This window comes from Dermacentor albipictus, chromosome 2, assembly GCF_038994185.2.
Source record: "Dermacentor albipictus isolate Rhodes 1998 colony chromosome 2, USDA_Dalb.pri_finalv2, whole genome shotgun sequence".
NCBI classification, from domain to species: domain Eukaryota; kingdom Metazoa; phylum Arthropoda; class Arachnida; order Ixodida; family Ixodidae; genus Dermacentor; species Dermacentor albipictus.
The window spans coordinates 15,727,418-15,743,235 of record NC_091822.1 but is presented as its reverse complement, the minus strand read 5'-3'; the positions used below and the strand labels follow the sequence as shown (position 1 = coordinate 15,743,235).

General features: G+C 42.7%; 1 protein-coding gene across 10 annotated transcripts in view; it reads right to left on the bottom strand.

Moving 5' to 3' along the window:
- The window catches only part of LOC135910875 (testis-specific serine/threonine-protein kinase 1-like), a 371,556-nt gene that overhangs the window by 192,622 nt on the left and 163,116 nt on the right, over nt 1–15,818 (bottom strand). The gene's annotated exons all lie outside the window — the stretch shown is intronic.

Here is a 15,818-nt window from a genome sequence, read left to right as displayed (position 1 = left end):
TAACCTTCGCAGCGCTCCTTCCCTCACGAGAAAGATAGCCTACCAAACATTAGTGCAACCTCAGCTCAAATTCGCAGCTTCTATATGGTTTATTAATTTATTTATTCGGTATACCTACATCGCCTGTACGGCATTATCGTAGGGAGGTTAAAATACAGGTGGTCACAATGGAAACATATTCAGCAACATCAAAAGAATACATCAGTAAATACAACATAGCTTAAGCACTGCAATTCGCAAAAGCGGAATAGAAACTAACAAAGTACAAAACAAAGTGAGTGACAACGTAACTAACTAACAAAACAGAAAAAAGTTGCGTATGTGCAGAGATGAATAACAGAACAATCAAAGAATATGGCTCTCAATAGCATTTTCAAAACTAGAAGTTGCCATCACTTCATTAGGGAGCTCATTCCAATCGCTAATCGTGTTAGGAAAAAATGAATACTTAAACACATTGGTACGGCACTGATAAGCTCTAATTTTGTTAGCGTGGTCTCTCCTAGATGAAACGTAATGCAGCTCCTTGATGAACAGTGTTTTGTCGATACCAGTTTTACTTTTATATATATTATAAAGGCATTTCAATCTTAGGATTTTCCTGCGTGAAGAAAGAGTTTTCCAACCCAACCCTTCCCGTATTCTGGATCCTCTGGTAGTAAAATTATAATTTCCTGTTACGAAGCGTGCTGCTTGCTTTTGGACGCGCTCTATTTTTTCTGTGAGGTTTTTAGTGTATGGTTCCCAGATAACGCATGCATATTCTAGAATAGGCCTGACGTTTGTTAAATACAAAGTTGCCTTCAGTGATGAAGGAGAACGCTTAAAATTTCGTCGGAAAAAGTGAAGAAGACGGTAAGCTTTCGAGCTAATTAAGTTAACATGATTAGTCCAGTCAAGCGTTTCAGAAAACGTAACTCCGAGGTACTGAGCATCATTAGTGGTACTCAGTGCAATATTACTTACGCAAGAGGAACTGGGGAATTTTTTCTTTTTCTTTGTAAACTGCACATGGTAGCATTTACCAGTATTCAGAGTCATCTGCCACCGCTTGCACCAAATAGATACTTTTTCAAGGTCGTCCTGTAAGACAGACATATCAGCATAACATTTCACTGCACGATACATGACGCAGTCGTCGGCATACAGTCTAAGTGTTGATTTAAGGCCTGCTACTAAATGTCACCTCATCAGGCATATATTCTCGAGTCGATCGCAAACCGCGCTGCACGCTTCATTTCCAGGGATTATAGCCCTTTTTCGAGCGTAACATCAAGTTGTCGTTGTCGCTTTCATTTTTACTATCACGCAGGACTATAGCATTACTTTGTCTCCTGCACAAAACCATGCATAATGTACGCCAACCTACTTTACCACACGCTCGTCACTCCCGCACATCTAGACGTCTGCGTAATCATCTCAGTTTCCATCGCATCTTCGGTTGCACCAATGCATTCAACTGCTCAGCTTTGCCACCTGCGATTGCGCTGTGGAATGGTGTTCCTGATAACATCGCTGACATTAACGATCCATTAACCTTCAGACAAAAAAATCAGTGCAATATTTCGCTAGTACTTAGCTAAAAACAAGTACCTGTTTTAGTTTTGTTGCTCTTGACTTCGTTGTTGTGCATTTATGTAAGCATTTGTTCCAAGGTTGTTGCTTTACTGTATACTGAAAAGCTGACAGCTGTTAGTTTACCTTCCTTTCTATTTATTTTTATTTAATACGCGTTCTTTGTTTATTACTTAATTCTCGTTCTGTTCATATTTATGTAACAAAAAACATGTTTTTGCTCCGCAATTGTTATCTGTACGACCCCGCTCACGCAATACTCCTTCTGGACCCTGCGAGGGATATGAAATAAATAAATAAATAAATAGTACGCTGCCATCAGATTCGAAGATTGAGAAAGTGGTGGCACTCTTTAAATCCGGGAACACGCATTCTCCTCTCAATTATCGACCAATTTTTTCAACTAGTATTCCGGGAAAACATTTAGACAGAACGTTTTAGAACATTTAGAACAGATCACTTAGAAAGTTACTCTAATCTTGTCTCATATCTTGAATCAAATGACTTTTTTTACCTCCTGACCACATGGTTTCCTGGTAAACTATTGCTGTGAAACACAGCTGCTGTTATTTACTAATCACATTGCAGCAACTCTAGACCGAGGGTCTTTTACTCATGGCGTTTTTCTTGACTTTTCTAAGGCTTTCGACAACGTACATCATCAACTACTTTTACTAAAAATCAGCATTTTGAAAATTGACCGAACATCCTAAAATGGATCGAATGCTTTTTATCTAACCGAACCCAAAGTGTTATTGCTAACAATCCCGCTTCCTCTCCTTGTTCTGTTGAATCTGGCGTCCCTCAAGGTTCCGTTTTAGGTCCACTACTATTTATGATCTATTTAATGATCTTCCAGATAAGATTAACTCTAGTATAAAGCTATTTGCAGATGACTGCGTTATCTATTGCGAAATAACTAACCCTAATGATACACTTGTCCTTCAATCTGACCTAAATAAGGTATTTGAATGGTGCCATAAATGGTTATGACCCTTAATATCAGTAAATACAAGTACATGACATTTTCGCGAAGTACGAATGCCTCAATGCCTTCAGGATACAGAATTAATGACATCGGACTGGAGCGCATGTCTGCATGCAAGTATTTCGGTGTCTATACATATCGGATGACTTCTCATGGCATACTCACATTGACTACATCATGCGTAATGCAAATCGCATTCTCGGTTATTTCCGACGCAATTTTTTCCAAGCACTACAGCGCCTAAAATTAATGCTTTACCAAACTTTCGTTCATCCGAAACTCGAATACGCGTGCGCAGTTTGGGATCCGGCTCACCGCACTCTCATTCAATCCATAGAATCCCTTCAGTTTCGATCAGCCTGTTTTATTATGTCGAACTATTCACGTACAGCTAGTGTCTCGCAGATAAAATTGTGACCTAACCTTCCTAACTTTCAAACTCGGCGCAACATCTCGCGCCTTCGTTTATTCCACAGAGTGTTCTATCACCATTCTTTGAATGAGCAACTCATTTCGAAGCCAGTGTACGTGTCCTCTCGTATCGATCATAGCAATAAAGTAGCTGTTCCTCTTTGTCGCACTGATAATTATGTTCCTGCACTCTTTTATGCCAAAAACCTGTTCTGAGTGGAACCGCATTCCCTCTTCTATCGCCACCTTAGCCGATGCATCATCATTCAAGACCGCTGTATTAGATCATCTTTTAAGATGACTAGAATTTTGCTGTTCTTTTTCTCTTTTCTTTTTTTTTTCATTTTGCTGCTGTTACTGTCTGTCTATCTTATCCTTGTCCTTATAGGTTTGAATGTTTTTTGTTTGTAAACCATGAACCCACCCCCTCTGTAATGCCCATTGGGTCTTGGAGGTATGATAATAAATGATAATAAATTGGTTCAATGCTGCGACAGCTGGTTCTTGGAGGACTCCACATTCTGCTCTATAGAAGATGCCCACGGTAAGAGTTTCACGTGCAAGTTCTACATGGAGATTTTTACACTGCATGCGTTAATAGCACAAAAACGAAAGTGAGGGCCGAATGCACCCTCAACATTGAAATATCGAGAACACAGTGGGAGAAATCGGAGATCGAAGGCAAAACAGCAAGACAAGAAATAGGCAGTTGCTAAAATCCGAGCGCGACCAACGCGAATGGCCGTCAGAGAAGGTCACAGCGCTTAGAGCCAAGGTCGAAAATATGAGCAAGAGAGAAAGTACCCCATCAATGAAAAACTGTAAACAACCTAAAAATAATTTTAATAACAACGTGCCATTAGAAAAACAGGACTCCCACCCAGTCAAAAGAGCTACCAAACGCAAAATGAATACGCAAAAGAGAGCGAATACCCAGAAACGAATATAGACGCATGGACCAAAGTAGGTAAGACAAATAAGGGATAAAATGGAGAGAATACAGTCGAACAGCTCCCTCTCACCAACCAAATGCCTAAACAAAAGACCCGCAACCAGACAGAAGAGAAACTTAGCAAAAGCCGACACCAGCGTTACTGGACGATGTTGGTTGGCGCCTCAAATGGTGATCGACTGAAAAAACACCTCTACGAAAAAAATCAATGACCAGACGCTCTGCATGACCCCCAAATCGGGAGCAACTATGCACAAAACACTCCTTCGAGCTGAAGGAGAAATTGCGTGAGGAGACTTTTCCAACACCACACTTCAACTAGTAATACACGTTAGAACTATTGATGGACTAAGTGACACAGGAGTTGAAAGGTCCATTAAACAGCTCACAGAGAAATTGATATCCTGGAGCAAACAGGTCCTCTGTCATAAGTGCCATTTCAGAACCCACGTAACGAAGCCACCAAGCAGTGAAGCAGCTTGTTGCAAATGGAACCTACAAATCAACAACGGTGTGTGCCCCACTAGGTCCCAGAGTAGAACTTCTTGCCAAGGGGGATAACCTCAATAAAGACAGTTCCAACGACATCCACTATACTGAAGCACCATGAGACCTAGTGAGCTTGCTACAAGCCCCAAAAATAACTTCTTTTTTAGGAAACAACGCCCACCAACAAACACCGCAAAACCGCAGAAGCTCCGACGGTACAGAACCGAGGGCTTTGAGGACACTGTTGAAAGCAATGTCAACAGCACTTGGCCAATTAGGCCAAAGAAGACGCCACTGGTAAAAGGCCTCATCAAAGCAAAACAACAAAAGTTCTTGCCGTTAGCCTCACAGACACAAAAGGACAACAGAACAGAACACAGTCACCTGGCTACTCAAAACAAAGACAGTAACAGTTGACCGAACACGCAGTCGCCTGTAAACCAGACAGAAGAGTATCGAGTTATCAGCGCGACACACAGAATCTTCATCCCCCGACGAAGTCCAAACAACACCCACTATATCCAAAAAGAAAACACAAAAAAATAAGGAGACAAACAAAGGAAGTACCTATCCGTCTGCCTACTACACATGCAAGGTGGCAGCAGACTGAAATGGGAAGAAGTCCTGCGTCAAATCAGCCAGCATAAAATTGATTTAATGCTCTAAATGAAACGCACCTTAGGGATGATGAGGAGCCTTATAAAAACGACGGTCTAGAGTAGTATGGTCAAAATAGAAAAATAGCACCAAACATGAAGGAGCGGTTGGATTCGCTGCACTAGCCACGCCGAAAATCTTTACTGGAGAGGATTAAAACGCCTGCCAAGAACACACGTGTTTCAAATTACAAATACAGAAACGCAGCGTATATCTACGTGTGATATACATGGCAACAGCATGTAGCAGTAGCGCAGGTAGCAGTAAACAGCTGGACGGACGCAGGAAGTGGCTGGTGCGCATAATTTGAAATCATCTTGTGTCAAAATAAAAATATAATAATGCATCAGCAAGGATATGCAGCAAAAATACAGTGAACACCCACTTTTTCTCCTGTACGACTTCATCTGCTATATAATGGAGCTTGAAGGCAAAGAAAAGGGTGCCATGGGCTTCCGCAAACTAGTGCAAGAATGCCACCTGTCCATACCAAACATACACCCGCTCTGCCAAGGCACCTACACGTGGATACTGCACACTCAAAAATGAGCTATTTAGTTTTTGTTGTACAACAACTACGCAACAACACAACACATCCAAAATAAATGAATGTACTTTGAGGAAGACAAAACAGGTAGTTATCGTAGCCACCAGAATAGAATTAAAATATTTCTAGGTACGACTGCACCGCGCACCAGTGGTGTAGCCAGCAATTTCATTCGGGGAGGGGGGGGGGGGGGGGGGCTAACGTTGCAGCTCGGCCTCCTCTTTATAGCATTTGTCGAGAGATAAAATAAATGAATTATAACTGAATTTAACTGAATTATAACTGAAGGCGTCAGGCAGGGAGATACGATCTCTCCAATACTATTCACAGCGTGTTTACAGGAGGTATTCAGAGACCTGGATTGGGAAGAAATGGGGATAAATGCTAATGGAGAATACCTTAGTAACTTGCGATTCGCTGATGATATTGCCTTGCTTAGTAACTCAGGGGACCAACTGCAATGCATGCTGATTGACCTGGAGAAGCAAAGCAGAAGAGTAGGTCTAAAAATTAATCTGCAGAAAACTAAAGTAATGTTTAACAGTCTCGAAAGAGAACAGCAATTTACAATAGGCAGCCAGGCACTGGAAGTAGTAAGGGAATACAACTACTTAGGACAGGTAGCGACTGCGGATCCGGATCATGAGACGGAAATAATCAGAAGAATAAGAATGGGCTGGGGTGCGTTTGGCAGGCATTCTCAGATCATGAACAGCAGGTTGCAATTATCCCTCAAGAGAAAAGTGTATAACAGCTGTGTCTTACCAGTACTCACCTACGGGGCAGAAACCTGGAGGCTTACGAAAAGGGTCCTACTCAAATTGAGGACGACGCAACGAGCTATGGAAGGAAGAATGATAGGTGTAACGTTAAGGGATAAGAAAAGAGCAGATTGGGTGAGGGAACAAACGCGAGTTAATGACATCTTAGTTGAAAGCAAGAAAAAGAAATGGGCATGGGCAGGACCTGCAATGAGGAGGGAAGATAACCGATGGTCATTAAGGGTTACGGACTGGATTCCAAGGGAAGGGAAGCGTAGCAGGGGGCGGCAGAAAGTTAGGTGGGCGGATGAGATTAAGAAGTTTGCAGGGACGGCATGACCCCAATTAGTACACGACCGGGGTTGTTGGAAAAATATGGGAGAGGCCTTTGCCCTGCAGTGGGCGTAACCAGGCTGATGATGATGATGATGAACTGAATTTCCATTGCCAAAGATGCTGCAAACGAATTTCGAATGCTACGAGCTGTTAAGAGAAGTAAACTATGCATATTTTCATAAAATTATATACTCGCACGTTCCGAAAACTGTGCCCCAAATAACTGATATCAATGCTTCCATGTTTTTTGTCAATTTATTAGGTAACGAAAACATAACACGAACTTTAAAACTATATCTGTTCAAAACCAGTAAAGCAGTGCTTCCCGCTGATATAATAAATGTAAAGGCCGTGAAATGAAAACGTTGAGGACAAATATTTTAATTAAATTTGTCACTCAACAACCTTGTTTACATTTTTGTACACATGCAATTGACTGAGAAATATCTAAATGACGGTGTCATTCGTTCCTATGTAATGCGCAGGAGGAGCTCTCACCGGATGTGTATTGTGAGCAATTGCACCGAAAATGTAGCCCCAACAGAGAGCACATATAAAAAGCTGTTCTGAAAAATATACGAGGGTGAGTCAAATGAAATGGCGCTAATGCGAATGTATGAAAAACGCCGCACTTTATCAAAAAGTAGTCTCCATGAGCATTGAAACATTTGCCCCATTGACTAACGAGTCGCGTGATTCCCGTGTCATGAATTTCCTGGGGTTGCTGCTTAAAAAAGTCTAACTGATTCCTTCACGTCATCGTCTGACACGACTCTAGTTCCCTTGAGCTGTTTTTTTTTACGATTGACCCAAATTATAGAAGTCGCAAGGCGATTGGTCTTGGCTGTATGGCGGCTGTTGCAGCGTTTACCGCTTGAACTTTGCCAGCGTTGTGTTGCACACATTAACGACGTGAGGGGACGGGGGCATTGTCGTAGAGCAAGATGACCCCTATCGTAAATTTTCCACGTCGTTCGTTCTGGATTGGGACAAGCACCTGACCCGGCGTTTCACAGAATCGGAAACGATTGATAGTCTCTCCAGGTTTCACAAATTCGATCAGTAATGGCCCCTGACGATCCAAAAAGCGTCAACAACACTTTTCAGGCGGAATTGACGGCCTCTGCGTTCTTTGTGGGCGATGAGTTCGAATGTTGCCACTGTAATCATTGCCGTCGTGTTTCAGGCTCCTAATAGTGGCACCATGATTCTTCCCCGGTGACAATTGCAAATAAGTTGTCACCCTCATTGTGAAACCGGATCATATGACTCAAGGCAATGCCGAATCTCTCCGTCCTCTGGCGGTGAATGAAAATCTTGGGCATCCACTGCGTACACAAGAGCCGATAACCGACATGTTCATGAGATACGGTGTGAACGGAACCATGGCTGATGTTTACACGCTCTGCCAGTTTATCGATGCTTATACTTCGTTTAATCCGCCATCAACCTTTGTATTGGTGTTGGGGGTGATTGCACGGTTGCTTTGCCCCGGTCCTGGATCGTGTTTCGAACTTTCACGCCCTTCTTTGAACCGTTTGCCCAACATTTCAGTGGCCAGTGAAATACAATGTTCTACGTACACGGCAGCCATACAACGACTAATTTCTTTTTCGGAACCACCTTCAGTTGTCAAAAACTTGACGACACCACGCTGTTTAACTACTGGGGTGTTCTTTATGTCACGCAACCAAGCTCAACTCACAGTATGAGAGCATTAAAGAATCTTTATCCTCTCATCTGCATGTCATTTGCGTAAATTAGAGGAGATATTGTGCTACGCGCATGCCTCGCGCATAACGAACCAAACCATCACCGCGCGGTGGGGTTTCGCTCACGTTCATTTGACTTGCCCTCGTACATTAAAAATGAGAAGATACAGTGGAATATAGAAATGCGAAACTACAGCTTGATGAAGGGCAAGAAAGTGTCACTGGAAAAACATTCACTGCACGTATACACAAAACCTCGTTAAAAGATATTTAAATATACCTGAACGTATAAGTCTCCAATAAATCTACTCATCTAAGAAAAGTCACTGTATATAATCCCTCAAACAAGGCAAATAAATATGTTGGGCAATCACAGCTTCACAGATCACAGAATCCTAAGACCCTCCCTCCCTCCCTCCATTCCCGCCAGATGTAACGCGCGCGGCGGAAGGCGGCGCGTTTCCTCCTCACTTTTCTCCTTTGAGCACAGAAGACTAAGCCACCATCGTCGGCGCGCCCATGCCACCCCCTCCCCCAACGCTTTCATTCGCACATGCAGCATGCGACGCGCAGTCACGATGTTATTGCCCTTGGACTTCACACGCAACATGAAGGCGATGGCAATGGCAGTAATGCGCCTGGAGCGTTCATATAATTGCGATCCCTATAATATAATGAGGGTATCCGTCAATTGAAGCGTCGCATGGCCCTTTTTTACTTTCCGCAATAGAAGTAACGAAATCGAACTTTCACAATGCGCCAATGTCTTTTTTTTTTCTTTTGTAGGACCTGAACACCACAATGAATATAAGAATGCAAATAAAAGCATGTTGGCTACAGTCGAACGCCTATTTGGGGCACCTAATGTGGCCACCGAAGCAATACTGAAGAAAACGTGAGACGCTTGGCCCACAGAGAACCATACGCACACTGTTTGGCATCCTACACCGACGAGACAAGACTTTCTGGAGAAGTTGCGCTCAAGCAAACGCGTTGCAATCCGTCGAGTCCCCACTGTGATGGCGGCGGGCGACCATTGTTTGTTCTACTGATCTGCTTGCCAGGAAGCACCGAAAAGTCTGCCAGGTAAAAATGCACTCAGCCAGACCAAAATCGCACCGAAGTGCGCCACGCGGTGCTCAGAGCAACACGAGAGGAGCGCATGCGCTCTGGCCGGCTCTGGTAGCCCGCGGGTAGCGAGAAGAAGAAAATTGAAGAGGCCGGATGTGTCCTCGCGAATAAAAGTAAACGTGAAAAAATAAATAGAAACGTAGTTAGCTTTGTTGGCTCTAGTGTCTTGACATGGATACTTTGACGCAGGTGAAAAAAAAATTAGTTTTTTCTAACACTGCCTCAAAACAACAGGAATTAGCCTCCCTGGCGCAGTATTCGGCAAATGCCTCCGAAATTACTAACTCAATTACCCAATGGCCCTCAGTCGCCACAATGGGCCTCAGTCCCCAGCAGCTGTGGACCACATGACCAAGGCGGCCGTCAGACCTGTAACTCAGCAGAGGATGCTAAGAATCTCTGGGTCCGGAGAGGCCGCCAGTGGAAACTGACCCTTGCACCATTTAAACCCCGAACCCTCTCGAGTGAGGGTAGGTTAGCAGGACTCTCTGAGGAACTATCTGACATTGTTTGGTATATCACCGGCCTTAATGAGGTTAGAACTGGTCAGGCTTATACATTGCTGAATGACGTACATGTCCTCTGCTACAGATATCTCCTAGAAACGAAACAACACAGGGTAGGATTCCTAATCCGTATGGATAAAGCGTCTAACATTGATGACTTCGACAGCAACAATGAGAGGGTAGCTGTAGTCGTAATAAAACTTGATGAGATGTATAGTATAAAGGTAGTACACGCCTACGCCCCAACATCCAGTCACGATGATGACGAACTAGAGCAGTTTTATCAAGATGTTGAATTAGCGATGAGAAAAGCGCAAACTCAGTATACTGTAGTAATGGGCGACTTCAATGCAAAATTGCGGAAAAGCAGGCTGTGAACAAGGAATTGGTAACTACGGTGTCGATTGTCGGAACGCTAGAAGAGAGATACTGGTAGAATTCGCAGAAAGGAATAAGCTAAAAATAATGAACACCTTTTTCAGGAAGTTTAGCAACAGAAAGTGGACCTGGAAAAGCCCTCATGGTGAAAGAAGAAATGAAATTGACTTCATACTTTCTGCCGATACCAGCATAGTGAAGGATGTCAAAGTGATAAGTAGGGTAAAGTGCAGTGATCATAGGATTCACCTTTATTTGAAGAGAGAAAAAGCAAAATTGGTTAAGGAAGAAACAGATCAACCCAGAGGCTGCAAAAGTAAAAACAGACAAATTCAGGCTGGTACTGGCAAACAAATATATAGCCTGCCAACACAGAGATGATGACATAGAGCTAATGAAATGAAACCGAAACTAGGCTGGCTTCAGAGGCAGCAACTGAACTGGGAGGCAAACTACGAAGGCAACCAATAGGTGAGCTCTTCCAAGTAACAAAGAACCTAATAAAGAAACGACATAGAATGAAAGTGTCCAACTCAGGAGATAAGATAGAATTCGCGGAACTGTCAAAACTGATGAATAAGGCTAAAACAAGTGATATTCGAAAATATTTATTTATTTATTTATTTATTTAGTCATACTGTTGGCCCAGAGGCCGTTACAGGGGTGGGGTACAGCACAGAAAATGAAAAACATAATGTGCATTATACACAATGCACGCAAATTATACATAAAACACTGTTTTTGAGCATACATTCATAAAAAGAACCAGGAAACTAGTAAGAGCACAAAAACAAAAGCAATATGCAGGGACAATAAACACAATCTGTGTTAATGTAACATAATGTACATAGTTTTGTTTAGGGCATGATTTGCCTCAGATTGTTTTCAAATTGTGTTACGGTATCACATTGAATAATGGCTTTTGGTAGTCTGTTCAATTCATTTATTGTTTTGGGGAAGAAAGAATTGGCGTATGCATTAATGTGTAGTTGAGATATCCGGAAGTTATGTTCATGTGTACCTCTTGAGGTTCTGCCTTGTTTTGGTGCTAAATAGGGAGTAGTATTTATGTTGAAATGCCCTTTCCAAAGCAAAAAAAGAAACTTAAGTCTGGCTACATGGCGTCGTTCGGCTAGGGAAGGTAAGTTAAGTAATTGCAGCATTTCTGTAACAGAATCAGTTTGCGAGTAACGAGACAGAATAAATCGAGCGGCTCTTCGTTGGACTCTTTCAATCATGGTTATCAATCCTGTTTCATAAGGGTCCCAAACAATACTGGCGTATTCCAGTGTGGGTCTTACCAGATATAGGTAGGCAGTTAACTTAGAATCTTTCGAAGCAAGCTTGAGCTTCCTACGCAAAAACCAGAGTTTCATTTCTGCTGTCGAACAAATGTTTTTATCGTGCTCCTTCCAACTCAGGTTCTTGGAAATAGTTACGCCTAAATATTTAAGGCTATCAACTGCGGCAAGTGTAAATGAACCCAGGGTGTAGTTAAAGTCAACAACATGTTTTGTCTTGTTTGTGACACGAAAGACAAGAGTTTTATTTCTGTCATTTTTGAAATTTCACACCACTGTTCAACCACCCGCAGAGCTTCGTTAAGAATTTTTGAATCGTCTTGGTTGTTTATCTCTTTATACAGGAGGCAATTATCTGCGAAGAGTCGCACCCTTATGTCTTTGTTAATAGATTGCGCAATATCGTTAGCATAAACAAGAAATAAGACTGGACCCAACACAGACCCTTGTGGAACACCTGATGTGACGTCTAATAATTCTGATTTGGAGCCATTAATTTCGACGTACTGAGTTCTGCCTGTTAGGTATGCACGAATCCATTGTGTTACATTGTAGTTTATGCCAAGATGAACCAACTTATCAATGAGTTCTGAATGAGGGACTCTGTCGAAGGCTTTGGACATGTCAAGACAAATACAGTCAATTTGTCCCTTGTTATTCAAAGCCCTCGCAAAATCAATTGTTTCAACCAGTTGCGTCACTGTCGAAAGATTTCGCCTAAAACCATGCTGATTGGAATATAGAAGTTTTTTGGTTTCCAGGTAGGTGTATATTGATTTTGATATTAAATGCTCGAGAAGTTTACAGCATACACAAGATAAGGAAATGGGGCGGTAATTTTCAATTTTTTGCCGGTCTCCTGATTTGAAAACTGGGACAACATTGGCCACTAACCAGTCATTTGGGACGCGTTTTTGTTCAAGTGACGCCTTAAAAATGATCGTAAGATAGTGTCCAATCCATTCCGCATATCTACGTAAAAAAGCATTTGGTATATCGTCGGGACCATTAGATTTTTTTATGTTAATGTTTAGCAGGAGGGAAACGACGCCTTCGTACGTTACGTTTACGTCCGGCATTTCCGAAGAACGATGACCAGGCATCTGATATTGCGACGCATCACCACCAGACCGCGGGAAAAAAACAGACTGAAAAAACGTGTTATAATGTGACGCTATCGCTCCGTGATCGTGCAGAACCGAACCGTTCATGATAATACTATGTGGGTTATTTTCGGGCTGTGATAAGTGACGCCAAAAATTGTGTGGGGAGGAGACGATAAAGTTGGACAAGGTTTCGGTGTAATACTTTTCTTTGGCTGTGTAAAGCCTAGTTCGTAATTGCCGTGATAAGAGAGCTATTTTTTCGTGGTTCCTTTTTCTCTTCAGTCTTTGGCGGGCGATCTGCCTCTTTAAATGAATTATTTCTCTGGTTACCCATGGATTTTGTTTCTTTTGTCTTAGTTTTCGCAACGGTACAAACGTTGAGATAAAATACGAGACAATATCTTTAAACCGCAGCCAAAAGTCACTGACGTCACTGTCCGCTCTGAAACTGTCCAACGTAAATGATAAGAAGTCGATAAAGCTCGTGTCATCGGCTCTGTCATACTGGCCAACAAGTGTGGTCTTTGCTTTATTTCGCGCAGAAGTAAGATCGGTTTTAAGTTCTACAGAAATAAGTTTGTGATCAGATAGTCCACTTTGAATTTGTACTTTGTAATTATCCAAATATGCATCAAGAAAAACTAAGTCAAGCGTAGACTGTGCTGATCCTGCTATACGTGTGTTTTCACGAACAACCTGCGTCAAATCATGATTGAAGGCGATATCAAGAAGAACTTCACAGGAAGCGCGCTCTTTTGTATCAATTGTCAAATCATTCCAGTCAATACCCCCAAGGTTAAAATCGCCCGCGAGAATCAGCTCACATTTCGAGGGTTTAAGCCCCTCCAAGTGGCGTTGTAAGTCTTCTAAATATGATACGTGCGCGCTTGGTGGCCTGTACAACGCTCCAATAATAAATGACGAATTTTCAAAATTTATTTGACACCAAACACTCTCGTGATTCGGAATGCCTTGCATCTGTAGGCACTGAACATTTTCTTTCACTATGATGGCTACACCTCCTCCTCGCGATTCTCGATCATAGCGATAATAAAAGATAATTTCATAATCTATTATTTCGGGAAGAAGCCATGTTTCACTAATAGTGACAATATGTGGATCATAGCTGGCCAGTAAGTATTCTAGATCAGTAATTTTATTCGTAAGGCTCCTAGCATTGAAGTTAATTAATCGAAAATCAGAATACTTTAGGCTCACATGGCTTCATTCCGAGTCTTCGGCCGGTGGAGGGTTATTTTGGCGTATTCGTACTCGGCGGTTCTGAGAGTAATCCCAGGCAAACACGTCGCTGTTTACTGTTAACTTGTCATAATTAAGATGGACTCGTTTGCCATCATCACGTTCCTGTTTTGCCGAATTCCAGAGCAGCTTGCGTTTTGCCAGTGTTTCCTTGGAAAAGTCATCGCCAATCGAAATGCCGCTTCCTTTAAGTTTCTTGCAGTTTTGGTACAGTTTTGATTTTTCTCTGCAGTCATAAAGTCTCAAGATCACTGGTCGAGGATGCTTACTATTTTTCTTGCCAATTCTGTGAATTCTTTCTACCGTGTTCAACGTCACACCAAGTTTTTCTTCAAAAACTTCACTTAGAACTTTTGTGTTAAGGTCATCAGCGGATTCTTTTTCGCTTTCTTTGGTTCCAAAGACCACGAGGTTGTTTCGCCGGCTTCTGTCCTCTAAATTTATCAACCTCTCCTGTTGCTTCACGACGGTCTCGTTTAGTTCTTTAACAGTTTTTGTTAACTTGACTATGCTATTTGCTTGATCCCTAACGATTTGAATGCTCTTTTCTACACACTCGAGCCGCTTTCCGAGGCTATCTAGATCCTTTTGAATTGCTTTTTGCCCATCGCAAAGCTCCTTCAACAAAACCTTACTGTCAGGCCCCAGATTTAGCTCTACATCACCGGACAACAAGAGGCACATAGATGCAAATTCGGAAAAAAGCACACTCGGGCACGGCAGCACTACAACAAAACGGCTGTCGTTTCTGTAACCAAATTTGGTATAGTAACTGACCTGCTCGAGGAACAAAAATCGCTGATTAGACGGCATGGCGGTTGCGGTGCTGCCGTGCCCACTGAAGCCGACTCCCAAAGGTGCCAGCTTTATAGGCTTGTCCCAGACAGTAGGCGTCGTTCCATGGCATCCGGGTTTGAGGCTGTCCAACGTTCCAACGCTGATACCGGCCGCGTCAGCAGCCGATCCGACGATGCACATGTCCGGGGCTTGCGCTTGAATCGATGCGCAAAGCAGCAGTACCTGCTCGAGGAACAAAAATCGCTGATTAGACGGCATGGCGGTTGCGGTGCTGCCGTGCCCACTGAAGCAGACTCCCAAAGGTGCCAGCTTTATAGGCTTGTCCCAGACAGTAGGTGTCGTTCCATGGCATCCGGGTTTGAGGCTGTCCAACGTTCCAACGCTGATACCGGCCGGTATCAGCGTTGGAACATAATAACACGAGAAAGACTATAACATGAGAAAGACTGAAGAAGCCGTAGAAAATTGACGCACCCTGAAAGCCGTAAGAAATAAACTTGGCATAGGACAAACCAGGATATATGCGCCGAAGCATAAGCAGGGTAATATCATCAGCGATCTCGGAGATTTAGTAAACGAAGTAGAAGGATTCTACATTAACCTGTACAGTACCCAGAGCAGTCAGGATAGCTCTATTAGAAATGGTAATGGACAGGATACAGAATCTCCTCCTATAGCTAGCGATGAGGTCAGAAGAGCCTTGCGAGACTTGAAAGGGGGAAGAGCGGCAGGAGAAGATGGAATAACAGTCGATTTATTCAAAGATGCAGACCTAATGATTGGAAAACTGGCTGCTCTTTATACGAAGTGTCTATCGATCGCAAGGGTCCCAAAAAACTGGAAGAATGCAAACATTATTCAAACCCACAAAAAGGGAGATGATAAAGAATTGACAAATTATAGGCCCATT